At 39.6% G+C, this 18,923-nt stretch overlaps 1 pseudogene; it reads right to left on the bottom strand.

Moving 5' to 3' along the window:
* The window catches only part of LOC148028505 (uncharacterized), a 35,496-nt pseudogene extending 16,783 nt beyond the window's left edge, over positions 1-18,713 (bottom strand).
* Positions 18,714-18,923: the final 210 nt, after the last annotated feature.

Genomic DNA, 18,923 nt, shown 5'->3' with positions numbered 1-18,923 from the left:
GCTCCATCTTTCTACGGGAGAGACTAGAGATACTTTATCAAAATCGGAGAAGAGGAAGATTAAACAGCAGGCATTAAAATTCTCCTTGATCGTAGGAACATTATATTGGCAGGGTGTTGATGATATTTATCGCCGATGTGTGATGCTTGACGAGGTTCCCTTTATTTTGGAAGAGTGCCATGACTCTGCTTGTGGAGGGCACTTTGTTGGGCGGTTAACGAAACAGAAAGCTTTAAGAGCTGGATATTGGTGGCCATCCATCTTCCAAGATCCCTTTGAGTACGTTAAGAGATGTGATACCTTTCAAAGCCATGACAGCAAAGAGAATAGGAAATGCCCACTTACACCTATCATGGCTATCCTTCCATTTAAGAAGTGGGGCTTAGTTTTGATCACTTTGGAGAAATTTTATGCTCAGATGAAGTGAAGGGCTAAGTAGAGATTGGGGTTAATGTCAACCACTTCTAATCCATGGAAGTACTTGGATGAAGTGGAGAGTTAACATTGAGGATATTCTCATATGAAATTGTGATTTGGGTTTAAAGCTTTTGACTCTAGCTAATACTACAACTCTTCCTCCTCTTTCCTAAATCTCTTGGTAGAGACCCCAACTCTTATTGGCCTATATCCTCATCCTTCAAATATGTGTTCAAACCCAATGTGAAATGCAATGACAAGGTTGTAGGACGGGAGATAGGAATCATGAAGTTGACAAGGAGTTAATGAGGAATGTAGTAGGGGTAGATGTGATTATTGAAAAATTGTATACATGTAGTTAAGTGTAAAGATTTGGATATGGATTGTAGGATACATGTAATTCAAATATTTATATGGGAAGTACAAATGTAGTTACCATATCAAGTCATAGATATGCAGGAATAGGAAATTACTAATTAAGAACCTAAGGGGATGGAGGATTTGGCAATTGAACCACTTCAACTAATTATAGAGGAAGGAGGCATATTTAATGGATAGGATGTATGTAACTATGTTAAATTTTTTAATGAAACGATGCAATAATTTGATATCTAAGAGGATTATAGGATTGAATGCTTTGAATGTGTTCATGAAAGTGGTGTTTAAGAAACAAGTTCAGGAGATTCTGTGGATGTATGGCATAACCTAGGATGACTGCATGTATGCTCTTAAAGTCTGGGAAGAATATAAGTGTGCCCAAAGAGCTAAGATTTGTATGCAAAATCATGATTTGTCTATTGAACTATTTGAGATTCCAATGCTAGATGCTCAAATTGCAAAGTATAATGCAAAAGTAGACATAAATTCAAAGATTATTGATGATGCATCGATTTTTTTCTTGACATGTATTGAACTATTAAAAATGATGTGGCTAATGATGCAATTGTGTTGTCTATTGATTTGATTGGTAGCATTCCTAATGAGGGTGTAATGATGGAGTTTTTTCATGCTAGTGTGCAAGAAATGGATGATGCTATGAGAGTTGAAGACGTGAAAGAAATCTATGCTTTGGGTGAATATGTAGATGTGTAGATGGATGCTTCAACCATGCAAGGCAAATATGATGCATTTATACATGATGTTCTCGTAACACATAAAAAGATACATATCAGGGAGATTTCTTCCTTGCAGTTTCTTGAGAATGAGACAAAATACTTTAATGTACCAAAGAAAAGGGTTCTTACAGTTGAACTTGAGGGATACACTAAGATTTTGGTTTACCATTTGATCTTGGAGGATCTAATGAGTTCAAGGGTTTAAATGCAGAGGGCTTGTGAAGATAGGAAACTCAACATGTGCAGGCATTGATAATGGACCCCTTGGTTAGAGGGATCTACACATCTATATTTAGCACTTCGATGGTTATTATGATCCTCACATGGTTACTAACTTATTAGTTATTATATTTAGTTTGTTGCACCTACTTTTACGACATACTTATAGCACTAGTCGATTAGTATAGTTTGTTATGCACTGTTTAACTTGGTATGTTACTTTGTTTTATATTGTATCTTATTTATACTTTGTATTCATTGTATTTTGGGTGGAAGAATAAGAAAAAACTAGTAAGAAAACGTTTTTGCCTTCATCTCTCTTTTTGTGTTCTTGAGTGAGTGGTTTCTTATGTGTATGGTGTTTGTTCGATGCAACAACTCAAACAAGTCCCCCCCACCACATGATTATTGACATGGTATCAAAGCGGTGCCACTAAGAGAGGCTAGTTTTGAAAGCTAAAGTGAAGGAGAAGAAGCAAGAATTAGAGCAAGCAAATGAGGAGTAAGAAGCTCTCCCATTCTTCCACTCTTTCTCTTAGATAGTGCATGTGGAGGCATGGAAGCAGGACATAGCAAAAATCTTAGATTGTTATGAGATTTGGTGTGCAGAAAAAGCATTTTATATTCTATAAGATAGTCTTGTTATGTTTTTGGCCATCCAAGGTTGTTTTGGGCCTCATTTCAAATCTGTATGGTTGCGAACAATAGTTTTAGGATATATTGCATTTTTTGTTGCATGGACCGAAAATGAATGCATAGGTTGCGAACAATAGTTTTAGGATATATTGCATTTTTTGTTTGATGGACCAAAAATGAATGCATAGGTTACAGATTTCGAATTTGTAAGTTTTGAGGTGTTTTGCAGGAATCAAACACAAGTTTTTTATGCAAACAAGTTACATAATCAATGTTACATACTCAATGTACTATTGAGTAGTCAATTAAAAAGACTACTTAGTATATTGATGTGCACTTGTGAAAGGTTACAGAAGACTTGCATACTATTTTGAATCAATTATGTGATGTTGATAAAGAATAATGAAAATCCCATCATTGAGAAGCTAGACAAGAACAATTATCTATCATGGAAGTTTCGTGTGACAAAATTTCTTATTGGAAAGGGCCTTTATGAGTTCGTTTCAGGTAAAACACAAGAGCCACAACTGAGTAACCTTACGACCACAAATGAATTAAAAGCATGGAAAGAATGAATGCAAAGGCAAAAAGGTGATGTATTGGCTATCTATAGTGATTGATAATACTATGTTGAGATATATCAGAAATGGATAAACTTCACATGCAACTTAGACCATTTTAATAAAACATGTTTTTAATAAATACGAAGGCATGGAAGATTTAACTCAAGCAAGAGTTGAATACTTTGAGGAAAGGGAAAATGTCAATTAATATGTATATTTTGAAGGCGATGAGCATTGCAAATGCTTTGGCAACGATTGATACAATGGTTAATGATGATGATTTCATTTTATCTACTTTGGATGGCCTTAATAGTCAGAAGGCTTAGAAATCATTTACTATTTCTATATATATATATGAAAGACATTTCAAGATTTTGATGAGTTGGTCTCTCTCATGATCACTGAAGGGATCAATATGTAGGATGAATTATTTGAAAGAAGTGATAAACAAGTTCAAGAATTTTACTCGAGTTTAGAAAGGGAACATGGCAGATTTTCTTTGAGAGGCATTGGTATGGATGCATTGGCGATAACTAGCAAAATGGGTTTAATGAGAAATTTGGTGAAATGAAAGTTTCAAGAGGCCATGAAAATTGTGGAGATAGGGGGAGCACTAGAGGAAGAGGTAGATGATAGAATAGAGGTTCTCAAAATTATGGTATTGTGTGTCATTATTATGGTAAACCACGGCATCTTGCAGCCCATTGTTATGCTAAGAAGGATGATATCAATAGTGGTAAGTTACAGCAAGAAAACCATGCATTGTCTTCTCATGAAAAATGAAGACCAAATTGAGTGTTTGTTTATTATGTAGCATATGATGAATACGATTACCAGAAAGGGGATACATGATGATGTATGATTTGTCAATTTTGGTGACCCTAATAATATGATGAGTCGTGCTAAATGGTTTAGAAAGATAAATGATTTACAAAATCTAGGTTATGTGTAGACTGGTGATGATTCATGCCATCGAGTTTCACACATTGAAAAGATTCCCTTGTCCTTTCATGATGGCCAAAAAAAGTGTTTTTCAAATGTATTACATGTGCCATCAATCAAAAATAATTTAGTGTCTATTGGCCAAATGATAAAGCAAGAGTTGCAGGTTTGATTTAGTACAGAAGGTTATTTTGTAGAAGACTTTAATTATAAGTGCAGATTGATCACAAAATAAAGTAGAGCTCATCATATGTTCATTTTAGATGCTAGAATTCCTACTATGAATATTGCTACGTATACTAAAGGTAGAGTGATTGTAATTAGTAAAATATAGCACAAATACATTGGAAATACATGTTTCTAGTCTATTAAGGTTATGATTCTTGCTTTTCTTTTTGCACATAACTATTATGATCACCAACATCATCCAATGTATTACCACTACATGCATATCAACTGCTTATCTAATTAAAAATAACATCCCTGCTCACTCTAAACTCACGACCCTTTCTCTCTCCAATAGAAGTTGTGTGTGATAATGATTGACTGTGAAGGAGCTTGAATATAAATGAAAAAAATATGCCATAAATGGCAGCATATCGATGATTCTGCATAAAATGCTTAAATAAACATCATAATGGTCACAATAAAATGTCCAAAATACTTGGAAATGTCAAGTATGGATTAGACTCTTACAAGCTAATCAGATTGCTAGCATCCTCTCTTAGATCATGGGAAATTTGATATAATAGAATGATACAATGATAATGACTCATCATAGTCCATACAACAAAGACCACTAAAATAGGACCACGGATATCCAAGCAGTGGGTCATGAAGCCACCATTAAGGTTTCTCAAAGAGAATCTAAGTATTGATGTCAAGCGTCTAGTACAAGATTATCCCATTAAAAATGCCTCTAAACATACATGACCATAGACTACTTGCCATTGGTTAAGATCACCAAAGTGTTGCCTCATATGAGCATAAACTAGGAGCTAATGTTGCTCTATCACATAATAGCGAATGAACTTAGATGTCAATCTTAACTCTAGGATTCCAAAACTTGTCAGACTTCGGTTGATGTGTTAGGGATGCTCCTTTCTAGAACTTGTGTGCCTATATATCTATATAGATGAGGCATACTTGTCCTATCTCACCACCCACTTGCACGTCCTCTCTTGCATTGGAGAGTCATAAGGGATGATTGCATAATCGATATTAGAAACCAAGAGGAGATTCCAAGCCCTTTTTGTGGTCTCAAGAAGATGAGCATGCCCATTTCTTGGCCTTGGCTTTGGCCATGATTCAAGTCAGAGTCTAAGAAAGAGATGAGTAGAGGCATTAGGATCTTGCTTCATCTTTATCTTTGCCTTCCTTGAAGCCGCTATCTCTTTGCAATCCTTGTACAAATGTCCCTTTTTATCACAATGATAACAGTTGTCTGGGCCTTCAACTTTTTTTGGATGTCACCCCTCTTTGACATTATAAAGGCGTCACATGTCTGGGATGCTCTAAATCTTCATAACCTGTTGGGCGCTCCATATACACCTCTTCCTACAACTCACTATGCAAGCATGAATTATTTACATCCATTTAATACAAACTCCAATCTTTGGCTACTATCAAAGCAATCACACATCTTGTCATCCTAGCAATTGGAGTGAATGTCTCTTCATAATCTATGCTATATGTTTGAACATAGCCTTTTGCAATCAATCTATCCTTATACCTACTAACATAACCATCTGCATTACGCTTGATTTTATAAATACACTTATAGCCAATAACTTTCTTGTCCTCAGGAAATGGTACCAAATTCCAAGTCGTATATGGCTTCTAATTATCCATCTCATTCATTGGTGCATCCTAATGAGCATGACGAATAGCATACTTAGAGCAAGAGTGGACTCAACATTCTCGACCACCTTTATCATATAAGCATAATGATGAGTTGTATAGCCTTTAAAACCAAGTATTTTAATAGGGTACCTTGCCGTACTAGACATGTGTACCATTGGATCACTCACATGAACATATGCAAGACAACCAAACACTTTTTTAGGTGTGACACATTGAGCTTTTTGCTTATAAAGAATTCTTTAGGGGTTATGCCGTGAACTATAGCTATGAAAGTTATTGATAATATAGACATCAATATAAATATATTCATATCAAGAATATTTTAGCATATTCTTTTCAAACATCAATGGTCGTGTAACTTCTGTAATATATTTATTTTTTCTTTCAATAATCCCATTTTTATATGGGATATATTTGTGAGTAAACAATATCTTTATCCCATGAAACCTCAAGAAGTCATTGAACTCATTAGAGAGATAATTTCATTTTCCATCTGACCTCAAGCACTAACTTTCAAGTATGTTTTTATTTCAATAGCATCCTTGAAAGTTTGAAAGCGCTCAAATACATTGCTCTTTTTCTTCATGAAATATATCTATAGCTCTCTTGAACAATAATCAATAAACATGATAAAGTATTTTCTACCACCAAGAGATATATTCTGTGTAGGCCTCAAAATATGTGTGTTCAAAATATCAAGTATACTTCTACCCATATCTCTATCATGCAAAAAATGTTACCTTGCTTGCTTACCAAAGTGACATTCTTTATACACTTTATGAAATTTTGTAACTCTAAAAACAAGAAACCCTGTCATCAGCCCTTTAAAATACATTAATTTTAACCTTCACACATTTGTATGTCTAATATATTTGTGCTATATTTTAATGTTTGCAATCACTCATTTGCCTTTAGTTTACATAACATCATTCATAGTAGGAATTCTAGCATCTAAAGTGAACATGTGATGAACTCTACTTTATTTTGTAATCAATCTACCCTTGCTCTCAGGGGGATCGCAGTATAGAAGCCCTCTATATCATGTGCGTTCAAAGGATAGTTTAAAACCCCATTTTAAAAATTTCAAAGAGAGTGCATTTTCATGGCCCCTTGTATACAATTCAAATTAAAGCATGATGCTGCAATACTTTAGCCATTGAATTTTCACTATGATCTAAGATGAATATTCCCTCCCTCCAATAGAACCTATATGTGATAATGACTGACTCAGAGCAAAAAACTTTGGGATGGGATGGATTGTAAGAAGCTAGGAAGAATAGGGATTTAGTGTGTAAATAATATTGATGCCATGTCACACTGACATTGTTATAAAAGGAGAGGACATGTAAATTTTTTCTCATCTTTGACACATTAATACAGTATTTTCCTTCTCCTCTTCACCTTGCTCTCAGCTTCAATGGCTTCTTTCTCTTTCATGTCTTTCTCTCTCCTATTCTAGTATTTCTCTCTCCTCATGACCCTCTTTCTCTCACTTTTGCACTTATTCTCTCTCTTCTGTCGTCTTCTCTCTCCTCTTTCTCTCTCTCCAGTTCACTTCCAAGATTTCTATACTAATCATCAACTTCATTCTCAGCATCCAAAGCTCTATGTACTCCAAGACAGAAGCCTCACAAAACCCATGTGTCTGCAACCCTTATGTAAACTATGGCTTATGATAAAATGTCACAAATTTGTACCTTCTAGCATGTCATGATGCTCCTCACCTTTAAGCTACACTACAGCATCCTACAGAGCATCTTCATGTTTTTTCTTTATAGCTAAAAATCTTTCCAAGTTGCGCAACTCCCTGCGTATTCTTATTGACTCTTTCCCAGCCTATCACACATATACCAACCAGAGTGTTTGAGAAAAGCACAACGAAATCATGTGTAGTCATATGTATATAGTGAAACTTGCAAGGTGCATGTCTGGCCTTGAACATAAAACATTAGCATACATTGTGTAGCTCACTACAAACTTATTCAAGTTGTTTTGCATCCAATTGCTCCTCTTCTGATACAATGTCTAGATGATGTGTCTCCTTCTTAAGCAAAGAAGAATTCTATTGAGAAAAGAAAAGCTTGTAAATTCCAGCAAACTGCCTGACAAACACTATACCAGCACATATTGGCATAAGAAATCATAACCATGCACAAAGGTTAATTGTAGCTTTGAAAATGGGAAAGTAGAGTGATAACAAGCTTGCAGTTCAGTTGCACACCTTTTTAATAGCTGAAGATTCAACTAGAGATGTGAAGCAATTAGTTCAACAATATTCCTCCCACCGATTCAGGTACTTTTCTAGCTTTTCTTCAAGAGTATTGAACATTGCATCAAAGCCCTTTAAGACAGCACAAATAAGTATCAAGAAAGACCTGCACAAGGAATAGAAAGAGGCTCAATAGTGTCTCTATGCACATATATATGCTTTCTCATTATCCAATCTACTAGACAACTTTCTCATTGCCTAAAAGAGCTTAGGTTTAAAATCTAGAAATGATCAGTTTTGGAATGGATCCAATAATTAGCACCTTGGAATCATATGAGCTAAGAAAACCAGTGTCGCTAAAACCCAGCCAAGTAAGGTGAGAGCAAGGACTCAAGGGCAATGGCCCTTCCAACACTTTTCTCCATTGTTCTACCACATTGAATATTGTGAATTGCATCACATGAAATGAATACACAATCAGAGCAGAGGCTGAAAAGGATTTTGTAATGCAGGCACTCAATGTCCACCTATAGTGACTCCAGATGAGAAGCTTATGTTTTTACTCTGGAGCAGAGCCTCAGCCTTACTAGAGAATGACTATTGGAGCCTATCATGACCTTTGCTCTTTTCCTTCTTTCTTAAATCAGGATGTGAAGGAGGATTGGGTCTTCTATCAGGTGAAGATCCACCTTCTTCCTCACTGTGAAGCTACTCTCCATCCTCCCCATCATCACTGAAGTGCAGCATCACTTCTCTATCAATAACTAAAGGAAAACTAGAATCACTACTAGGTAGGGTCATGTGAGATGGAACAATAGGTTCCCAAATACAAATTTTCCATCCAAGTCACCAATGGCTAAAGCATTTCCTTTCGGTCTCCACACTAAGCTGCAAATTTGAGATTCAAACTTCTGGCAGTATATGTCTTGTATGTTATCCACATCCCATATGATGACGTGATTGTCACCTCATGCGGTTGCAAGGTATTTGCCATTTGGTGACCAGACTAATGAGCCAACTGAAGCTGAATGCCCACCTTTGAGGTTGAAGACCTTTTCACCTGTATCCCGATCATACATAATCACATGCATACCATTTTTTGTGCCAAGAACTACCAAGACATCTCCCTTTGGATGCTAAGCAATTTCATTCCTCCCAGGGTGTAGCATGGTACAATGTGTGGATTTTCTTGATAGATGAGAGGCACCAGCACATGATAGAGCCATCACTACTAGCAGAGCTAATGCCAAAAACTCATTTTTGGGGTCAAGTGCAAGGCTAATGATAGGTGCATTGTGGCCGTTAAGGACTAGCACAATAGAGCTATCAATGGTATTGATAATCTTGATGCCATCATCCTCTCCTCCTGCTACAAGCAAAGAGCCTATGGAACTGAAGGAAACGGCATGGATGGGAAAAGTAAAGTGAGTAAGTGCTTTGGAACTCTCCATATGAGAAAAAAAAAGAGGAAGGCTATGAGAAACACTCACTCTGCAACTCAATCTCTACAATGGACAAGGGCCATCCTGAGTCAAACAAATTGGTTAACATAATAAAAATTAATGTGATCTTGTGTCTGAGGCTCTAAGCCATGAACTCATTCCATGGTAGAATTCATGCAATCCTGTGTTAGTTTGAAGGTGTGAAGAGACAAAAGAATGAAATTGTGACTGCTAGAGAAGATCTCATGCCATGTAGTGTCTCTGAAGAAATCTATATGTTGTAAATAGAAATCTTCACAGAGAAGCATTTAGTTCCACAAAACAAGAACTTGAATGAAATTTTGCAATGTCTGATAGAATTTAGAGAGTAAAGAGTGAGACTACGAGTGTTGGGAAACATTTGGTGCAACATTGTGTCCACAAAAGAAATTTGCATAGATTTCCAGAAAAAAAATATTTTGTGAGTGAAATGTTGCAATGCATGAAAGAATTTCTCTCGTGTAGCATTATGTCCATAAATAATTTTGCATATACTTCTAGAAAATAGAAATTTAATGAAACAAATGTTGCTATGCCTAAAAGCACTTAGAGAGTAAAGAGCGAAATAGTCATAGTTGGTAAACATCTAATGCAACACAATGTCATTCCAAAATTTGCATGTTGTGAATATAGATCTACATGTGTTTCCAAAAAATGAAGTTTTGCGAAGGAAAGATATAGAATGAGCATAGTTCTTCTGAATTGCCATTAGAGATTCATCAGAAAAACTACAGGGAGATGATGGAAAAAAAAAACTAGATAGGAGAAGAGCTTGACTAAGTGATTGAGGGAACTAGAAGCAAAGGTGAGGCCAGAGGGAGAGAGGGCAAGGGAGGTGATGGCAGAGAGATGGTGGGAGAGGCACCAAGAAGGGGTGAGAGAGGCAAGTGGGCAAGTGAGGAGGAGGAGGCCATCTGTGAAAGAAGATGAGGGCGTGAGAGGTGGTCGCCATGATTAGCTGCTACTAGCCTTCTTTGTCCCATGCAATGCATGGGTTGCCGTCACCCCTGTCGCCCAATTCCTTCCACCTCCAGCATTACGAAGGCCTTATTGCCCACCCTTGCTGCTACTCCTCCCACTCTGCTAAAGCCATTTCCTTTTGAGTTCTTTGCCATAGTTGGTTTGATTCCCCTTATCTCTCTCTCTCTTCTCTCTCTCTCTCTCTCTCTCTCTCTCTAGTGTTGCTATTAGCATGGAACTCTCACTTGGTGGGAATTTCCCATACAACACCAATCTAAGCTACCCTTTTTCCTTTTATTTTTCTTCTTTTTGTTTTCTTTAAATGAAATGTGTGTTGGTTGTATTAAAAGTAAAAGGTAATTACATCAAAAGGGTGAATCCAACGTAGAAGGATTGGGAGTTCATAGGTTTCTACGCATGCAAGAAAGCCAACATAGCTTCCATCAATTTATTACAACATGGCTAGTATTAGGTGGAGTGGGACTTGTTTGACTATGACAAGAGGGAGGTTGCATCTTCTTGCTCGAAGACTAATGTCCAATATTCTTCACAATGTTTAAGCGAAACATGCCGTTCTTGATGGATGACAAATTTTATAATTTCAAGTGGAGCTTCCTCTTCTTCCTTTTCTTTCTTTTATCCAGGCTGCAAGTTCTTTGCCAATTTCATTTAGAGGGAAACTGTTGAAGATATGCCATGGCTCTTACATGATAGACCATTAGGCTTACAAAATTCTTATTATTTCAAGTGTTTCAAGTAGTGCAACTATGGCTACCTCCAACCTAACAATTGCAACTATTCCAAGGAGTGGAAAAAACTCATGAATTTACCTTCTCATTGTAGTCTATTCATGGAAGGCTCATCAATGACTCCATGATCCTTGTAATAGAGTCAAAAAAAGTCCACCTCCTCTCCCTCAATGGCCATGCAAGCTCCATAAATAATAAAAATGAGAAGAGGAGGAGGAGGAGGAGGGAGAATCAAGAGCTTCTCCAAATAGTCCCTCATTCTACCTCTACCTCTCCCTCTCTCTCTCTCACACACACACACACACACACAAACACACACACACACACACACACACTCTCTCTCTCTCTCTCTCTCTCTCTCTTCAACTCTCTCTCAAATAATAAGTAAGAAGTTCACAAGATTGCACACCACAAGAATGAGCTTATCCATTCACTTTCCAATTTTTATACATAGCCTTTTTTGGACACTCTCCTTCTACATTTGCTTAGAGAGGCCTTCTCTCACTTACATACATCATTTACATTCTTTCACTTTTGTGCATGTGTCGATGCAACTAGGAGATGAGTTGAGGAACCCCATGCAAGCTTGGAATATTTTCTCACACTCGAGGATCCAATTGATGCTTGAGGAGGTGCAATGCAAAGCTTAGGATGACATGTCTACCAATGTTCTTGAGATGTCCTACCCTTGAGGTGCCTTGAGTTTGTAAAGTGGGGTAGGGATAGGGGTTAAAGCCCCCTAGGTGTTATGATTGTGTGGGACCCTCAATCTTTATAAGGGAGTGGGAGTAGCAAGTCTTGCTTGGCCTTTTTTCTCTATTAATTGGTATAGGTGGTGTGGCAATGATAATTGCACAGGGCTTGTTAATTACTATGATTTGAGCAAACAGCACAAAGAGAGACAAAGGTCATAAATCAAGACATGTGTATGTCATAAAGAAAAGGGTGTGAAGAAGAGGTAGTATGTTGGGAGAACATAGGTTCGATACATTGAATCAAGCATGTAAAAAATAAATAGAGGGATTTCCGAAATCACACGTGCCGCGATCGTAGTCTACAGACAGAAAACAACACTTCGAACACAGAAAAGAGGGAGTGAACTAAAAGCTTTCTAACCAAGTGTCTTAGGGTTTTACCCCCCCGCCCTTTCGGAGCCAATGGAACCATCATATTTATGATCTGAGCATTAGATCACTGATCTTTCTAAGAATATCCCCCTCCACAAAGAGCTCCACTTCTCAACCACAAGCCCTCTTCTCTAATCCACTATAAATATGAGGCATGGGGAGGCACAAGGAGCATAAGGAGACCCCAAGAGGCTATAAGAGAGAGGTAGAGAGAAGGATACATGTCCAAGACATTGTGAGAGAGAGCTTGAGAGAGAGAGAGAGAGAGAGAGAGAGAGAGAGAGAGAGAGAGAGAGAGAGAGAGAGAGAGGAGTCACCCTGAGAGGCTGCAAGGAAGAGAGTTAGCTCAATCCATCTTCTCTTACACTCTCCCATCTCGAATCTATTCTGCCTTCTTAATCTCTTGAGTCTACTTACGGACGATGGCCCCCCAAGCGAAAAATGTCACATGTGGATGGCAATCCCATAACCAACAACGAAGCTTCAGACGAAGGCATCACCGTCAATCCAATTGCGGTTCCGGCCGTAAGTAATGTATTTCCAAATTGATAGATGCTTGTTTTGATTCTCATATGAGATACATTAGGCCCATACTATGATACACGAGTATAGATCATTTCATCTCACATATTCGTAAGATGGAGCTTGTGAAGTGCATATATTAAGGAAAGTTAATTGCACCTGCATATGGCTTATTCGTTGATAGAGCAATCACAAGGAAGAATTAGTCAAGGGTTATGAATGATATAGTCATTAAAAGAACGATATTAAAAGATTGTGCATACAAGTGCTAGGTTAAAGCATAGTCAAGGGTTATAAATAGCATAATTGCTAAAATAATATGACATTAAGAATCATGAATAGAAAGTACTAGTTTAGATACTTCAAAAGTACTTAGCCTAAGAGCCCAAATATTAAGAAAAACTAGATTCTAGCTCAAGGCAATGCCTATTCGAGTCTAATTACTTGAGATAATCTCTCACTTATCTTATCAAGTATTAACACATTATGCCTATAACATATTTTGATATATGAGGATAATTTCCTATTTGCCTCATGACTTGACTAAGAGCTAGTACAAGAAATTAATCGTAAGGGTTAAAACTAGATGTCTTGAGATCCGTCGGATAATGATGACTTTTGCCAATCCAAAATCAGGGTTGGGGTATCAATCAAGGTTAGTGACCTATAGAACTTACATCATGAATAGTGTTTGAACCCTTAGCATATGCCCTAGCCAAAGGAAGGAAGTGTTAAGAAACATTTTTGCATAGTATTGCTCTTAGATCCCAAGGGGGAGAGGAAATATACGATGGAAATGTTATATCATCTATTCTTGCATTGTTTGGAAAGAATGCAATTGGTTTTGTTGGTTGATCGAACAACATCCTAAATGCTTTTTACATTCAACTGGTTGTTAGTTGTTGTTTAGATGATTATTCCAAGTGCTTGTGATTTATGGTAAATGCATGGCAAGGGTCGATGATGACAAGTTGCCATGGGAATAAAGGAATGTTTTCTTGGAAAATGATATTAGGCATGGATGCCTTTTTTGTGATTGATTCTTAAAGGATTTAATTAAGGATATTTTGCACGGGTGGATCACCTCCATGATCACACCGCGGATTTAGATTTGTATTACATTGACCTTTTGCAAGTGTACTATTATTTCACAAATTGACAAATAATGATAGTAAAAGATTATTATAAACTTGATCATAGCTAACCAAAGCAAGGTATGTTTGTATTTTCTCAATAAAATAAAATTCATTTTCTCTAAGAATTAGCAGAGTTCATGCTTTGCTAGTCACACAATGGGCGATGTTGGAAAAGTTCTTCTCTTTCCAAATAATAGTTGTAATTTCTCTTCGGTAAGCATGGGTTGCTGTATAAACAAGCCTACATTTGTATCCATTATGAATACTCACTAGACAATTTTCTTTATACATGGCTCTAGTAACCTCATTAAACATTGGTTTTTTTTAAAATCATTATTAAAGCTTACACATTTGTGAATTATTTGTTGTGGTGGCAAGGGTGGATATTGATTGGTGAAAACAAGTATAAATTCCATGTTCAATCAATATGGCTAATGTGTGTGAGAGAGAGAGAGAGAGAGAGAGAGAGAGAGAAAGAAAGAAAGTTATATTAACGTCTTCTAAAGACCAAAACTAGCCTATGAGACAAACTGTGATACAAGTGATGAGGTCCAGCTATCCAAAATAAAAGTGTTGAATGAAAAGCTAAAAGCTGGAAACTGAAAATACGGTGCTGTGAGTGTGATAAGTGTCGTGTATGTGTATGTGTGTATGTAGCTCTGGGACTCTAGATAATGGCTACAAAGGGGGAACAAATGTCGGCTGTGATAGGAGAACAACTATCGGCTGTGATAAAGTGGTGCGATGTGTATATGTAGAAGATGCAGGGAGATATACTATCTTGGGATGTAGTAGCAATCATCGAAGTCACTAATAGCAGGTGATCCCTCCTAGATGCAGGATGTGGTACATCGGCGCTGGAGAAAGAGCAAACTAATTTCAGTCTGCTGTCGATGTAGATCAAGAATCCTCCGGATCTCCTGTCGGTGTGGCTGTGGGGTCCGAAACCCAGGGATCCTCGTGCGGCGTCGGGTACGATGGTCCTCAGCCTACTATAGTGTGAGGTCGGAGGTCTGGCTGGAGGCTGGTACAGTAGTTCTCACTCTGTCTGTCTGAAAGAACTGTGTAATAGTCGTCTGGGTGGGCCCCTCTCTGATTGGGACCCGCTATGTGCTCTGCTCTCTGATGTGCCATGCCTCTCCCAGAAAATGGCCAAATGATCTCTAATCCATATCAGTCATACATCCATGAAGTGAGCTGCTCAATGTGTATCTAGATCTCAACTCTGAGTATGCCGAGCATCTGAGAACAAAATGGTCCTCACTCTCCACCTCTGATCTGCAAAGGGGGCATATCCTCTCCTCCTGTGGGATGCCACTGGCTCTGCCACTCTCAATCATAAGCTGATGTGATGATACCCTGAGCTGTCTAATAAGAACTCTCAATCGATGTGGCATATAGATCTGCATATATCTCGGAATCTCTATGAATCCCTGCTCTGATATGCTCAAGAATTGTGTATAATAATGTGCCATCTTCGATGGCAGTGGCTGTGCAGGGCTGACCCATGTCCTCTGTATATAAATATGCCATATCTCCTGTCTGATGACTCTTTTCCTCTCAGAGAGAGAGAGGGTGTAAGTGGGAGCCTGAGTATCATATAGAAGAGGTGGGAGTCTATCAATGTCCAGCCCATGTCTGTGTCAAACCAAGCTCTAGTCTGTGCATACCATGATGTGGTATCCCCCGCTCAAGCCATCTCCTGAGATGCCATATATGCTCTGTATGCAATGCGATCTCTGTCCATATCCTGAAATCTGTGTAGGAAGCAGACTATCTGAAATAATGCCTCGACTAGCATGGGTGGTGTGGCAAGCTCTGCTCGCACAATGTCATGTGGGACTGAGGCCTTGCTGCGAATCAATCTAGATATCATGATCACCTGAGGTCTCTCCATCAATGTCCATACATAATCGGCAAGGCCTGGCCCCCATATAGCTGCTCCATACATCAGTGCTGGAGTGACTAGAGTATCAAAGAGCCACCCCTTGGTGCGGGGCTCCTGGAAATGTGCCTGATGACACTGTCGCTCCATAAGAGCCAATGCTGAGTATCCTCTAGTAAGGCGATTACGAGCTGCCTGTGTCATCGAGAAAGTCCCTGAAGCTGCTGTAAAGGTGACTCCCAAATATACATATGATCCAGTGACCTCAATACTCCCTCCTGCTACCATGAAAATACTTTGTCTGCTTATCTGAGCTGATGTATGGAATATAAGAACTTTGGTTTTACCAAGGTTCACTGTCATGCCTCTCTATATGAAAAAATCATCCAATGCTAATAAATGTTGCTGTAATCCTGAGTTGAGTCTGAGACCAACACAATGTCATCTACATATAGTAAGACATGAACTGTGGCTCCACTGAGATCTATACCTCCACTGGCTCGCTGTTGAATAAACTCTGCTATCTCATCAATGTATAGCCCAAACAAAGTCGGTGAGAGTGGGCATCCTTGTTTCACACCAATGGTGCTCACAAGGGGATCTGATATACCTCCCGGACATCTGACTCTACCAGTAACCCGCTCATATAGTGCATAAATACCCCACATCATGTCATCATCCACCCCCAGATCAAGTAGGCGTCTGAAAATCCTCTCTCTCGAAACCATGTCAAAGGCTTTGCGGAAATCCACAAATCAACAGTACAATATCTGTTTCTTCACTCGTGTCTGGTCGATCAGACAACGGAGAGTGAAGATGTGGTCTATGGTAGAAAATGCCCGTCTGAACCCTGCCTATCCGGGGTGTGCGCATGCACTCTCTCTCTGCTAGCGTGCTGAGCTCCTCCTCCATCATCGTGCCATAAATTTTGGCCAAAACTGGCCCAATCATGATGGTCCTATATGTGTTAGGATCTATGGTGTGCTCTGTCCACGAGTCAGGGAACCCCTCAGACAATGTACGGTTGAAGAGGTGAGCAATGAGTGGAGCCATTGTGTCTCTGCCATATATAATATGCTCTATCTGAAGATCAAACTGGTCTCGAGCGCGGCCATGCTATAACCGTGAGATAGCATGTTTCACCATACTAGTGGTGAAAAAGGATGAAATACTCGGTCTTGGTGTACATGGTGTGGGTATCAGCGGCTGTGCGGGTACATGATATAAACTCTGTGCGTATCCATGCTATACTGCAGGGTCATGTATCGGTGTGGGTGAGCGTGGTTCTTTGATCTACCTCCATGCCTCTGCACAATCTCTGCTCATAAGAAGGTGGTATATATCCCAATATCTCTCCTCCTCCCATTCCCGCTTTTTACAGCGGGTCAAGCGGTGCATGCGTCTCTGCACCTGTCTGTGTGTGATCTCTCCTCTGGCCTCCAAATTGCGTAGCTATCGACGTAGATCTCTGCACTCATCATCATACCACCTCTTCTGTGGCATGGTACCGGTCCGAGGGGGGTGCGTATGGATCAAGTGACGTGATGTGCTCCTCCAGATGTTGTGAGTAAACATGTGAGAGCTCATGAGTGAAGTGTATGGTAGTATGCATGTGGCGTATGATATCTGCAGGTGGTGATGGTAATGAGGTGAGGAGTGAGAAACTAAGAAAGGTGTGATCGGCACCGAGTGGAAGTCTCCCAAGGCCGAAGAACTCGATAGTATGCATCCCATCGATCGGTCCGAGCACATAATCTACAGTACTCTTGCCCCCCCATGTGGGAAGCATGTAAGACCTCCTGAATATGGCCATCGTGCCATCCCGTTATAAATAACGAGATGATGTATACTACCAAGCTCAAGTAAATGCCCTCCATACCCTATGGCGTCTGGCCCAGTATCTGCTGACTCCCTACTAATCCCCAACTCCTCAGGGTCTAATGCTCTCATGATCTCTGGCTGCTCCATATCAAAACTCTCACACTGTCGACTCTGTATGCGCCCGTTGAAGTCCCCCATAAGGAAGACCTCACCCAAACTAGAATATAGAATAATGTTCTCTGAGAGCTATGAATAAGGGGAGGGGGAATCTCTGGCATGAATATCACCCTGCGTAGTAGCATATCTGGACCCTCGTGGTGAAAAGTAGCATACTGCCATATAGATCCATCTCTCATCTATTATCTGCACTCTGATCCATATGTAACTGGCCTCCTCATCTCGTCTCACTAACTGGATATGTCTTTGTATCCCCTGATGGAATAGAACTGCCACCCCTCCTAAGCCCCTAGATGTGCTTTGCCTAGTAGTAGCCCGGTATGCAGATACCCACTCAAATCCTGTAATGCGTGGAAGCCCTCTCTCTGGGCTCTCATGTGTCTCTGTGAGGCATATAACATCATGGTCGGGTAAAATCTCCTCAAGTCTGTCCGGTCGTGACCATAGGGAGCCGTTGCAGTTCCAAACTGCCACACGTATCGGGGTCTCCTGTACAGTCCTTTGCCCCGTCTCATAGGCCACGCCCCCCTATTTGGTGGGGCGTCCATCTATCAAAATCCGGCCATCTTGATAGAAGGCCTTACGGCCTTCTCTATGTGCTTGGAGTATCTGTGGCATGCATGCTCGTCCGTGTGCAATCTGCATCTGAGTCAGGTCCTCATCCATGAAGATGGGAGCCCCAGTCATCCCTCGGAGCGAAATCTGCTTCCGAAAGAAAGTGGCTCTGTCCTCCGGTGTGCTCATATGTAATATCAGAGCTCTGACCCTGGTAGTATCTCGTCCTGCACACCATGCCTGAGTAAAGGGCATGCTCGTGTACCCTAGTCGGGTGCATAGCCCGCGTGCGTCCTCCTCCGAAGAGGCCCCTTCGGGGAGCCCGATAATACGCATGTTCAATCTACGCGCGTTCCTAAGCCTCTCCTCCTCTAAGGTCTCCTGAACGCGGACTACCTACTCCTTTTTATTTTCTTCCTGCACCTCCTTCTTAATGTTCTTCTTCACTACCTCAATCCACCCCTCCTTATTCCCTTCTAATTCTTCCTTCATGTTTGCTTTGATTTTTTCCTCCCATCCCTCTCTTGAAGCCTCAACTTCGGTTTT

This window comes from Lygodium microphyllum, chromosome 11 (genome assembly GCF_053477565.2).
Source record: "Lygodium microphyllum isolate KBCC chromosome 11, Lygodium_microphyllum_v1.1.10, whole genome shotgun sequence".
Classification (NCBI taxonomy): Eukaryota; Viridiplantae; Streptophyta; class Polypodiopsida; order Schizaeales; family Lygodiaceae; genus Lygodium; species Lygodium microphyllum.
This window is presented reverse-complemented; position numbering and strand designations above follow the sequence as displayed.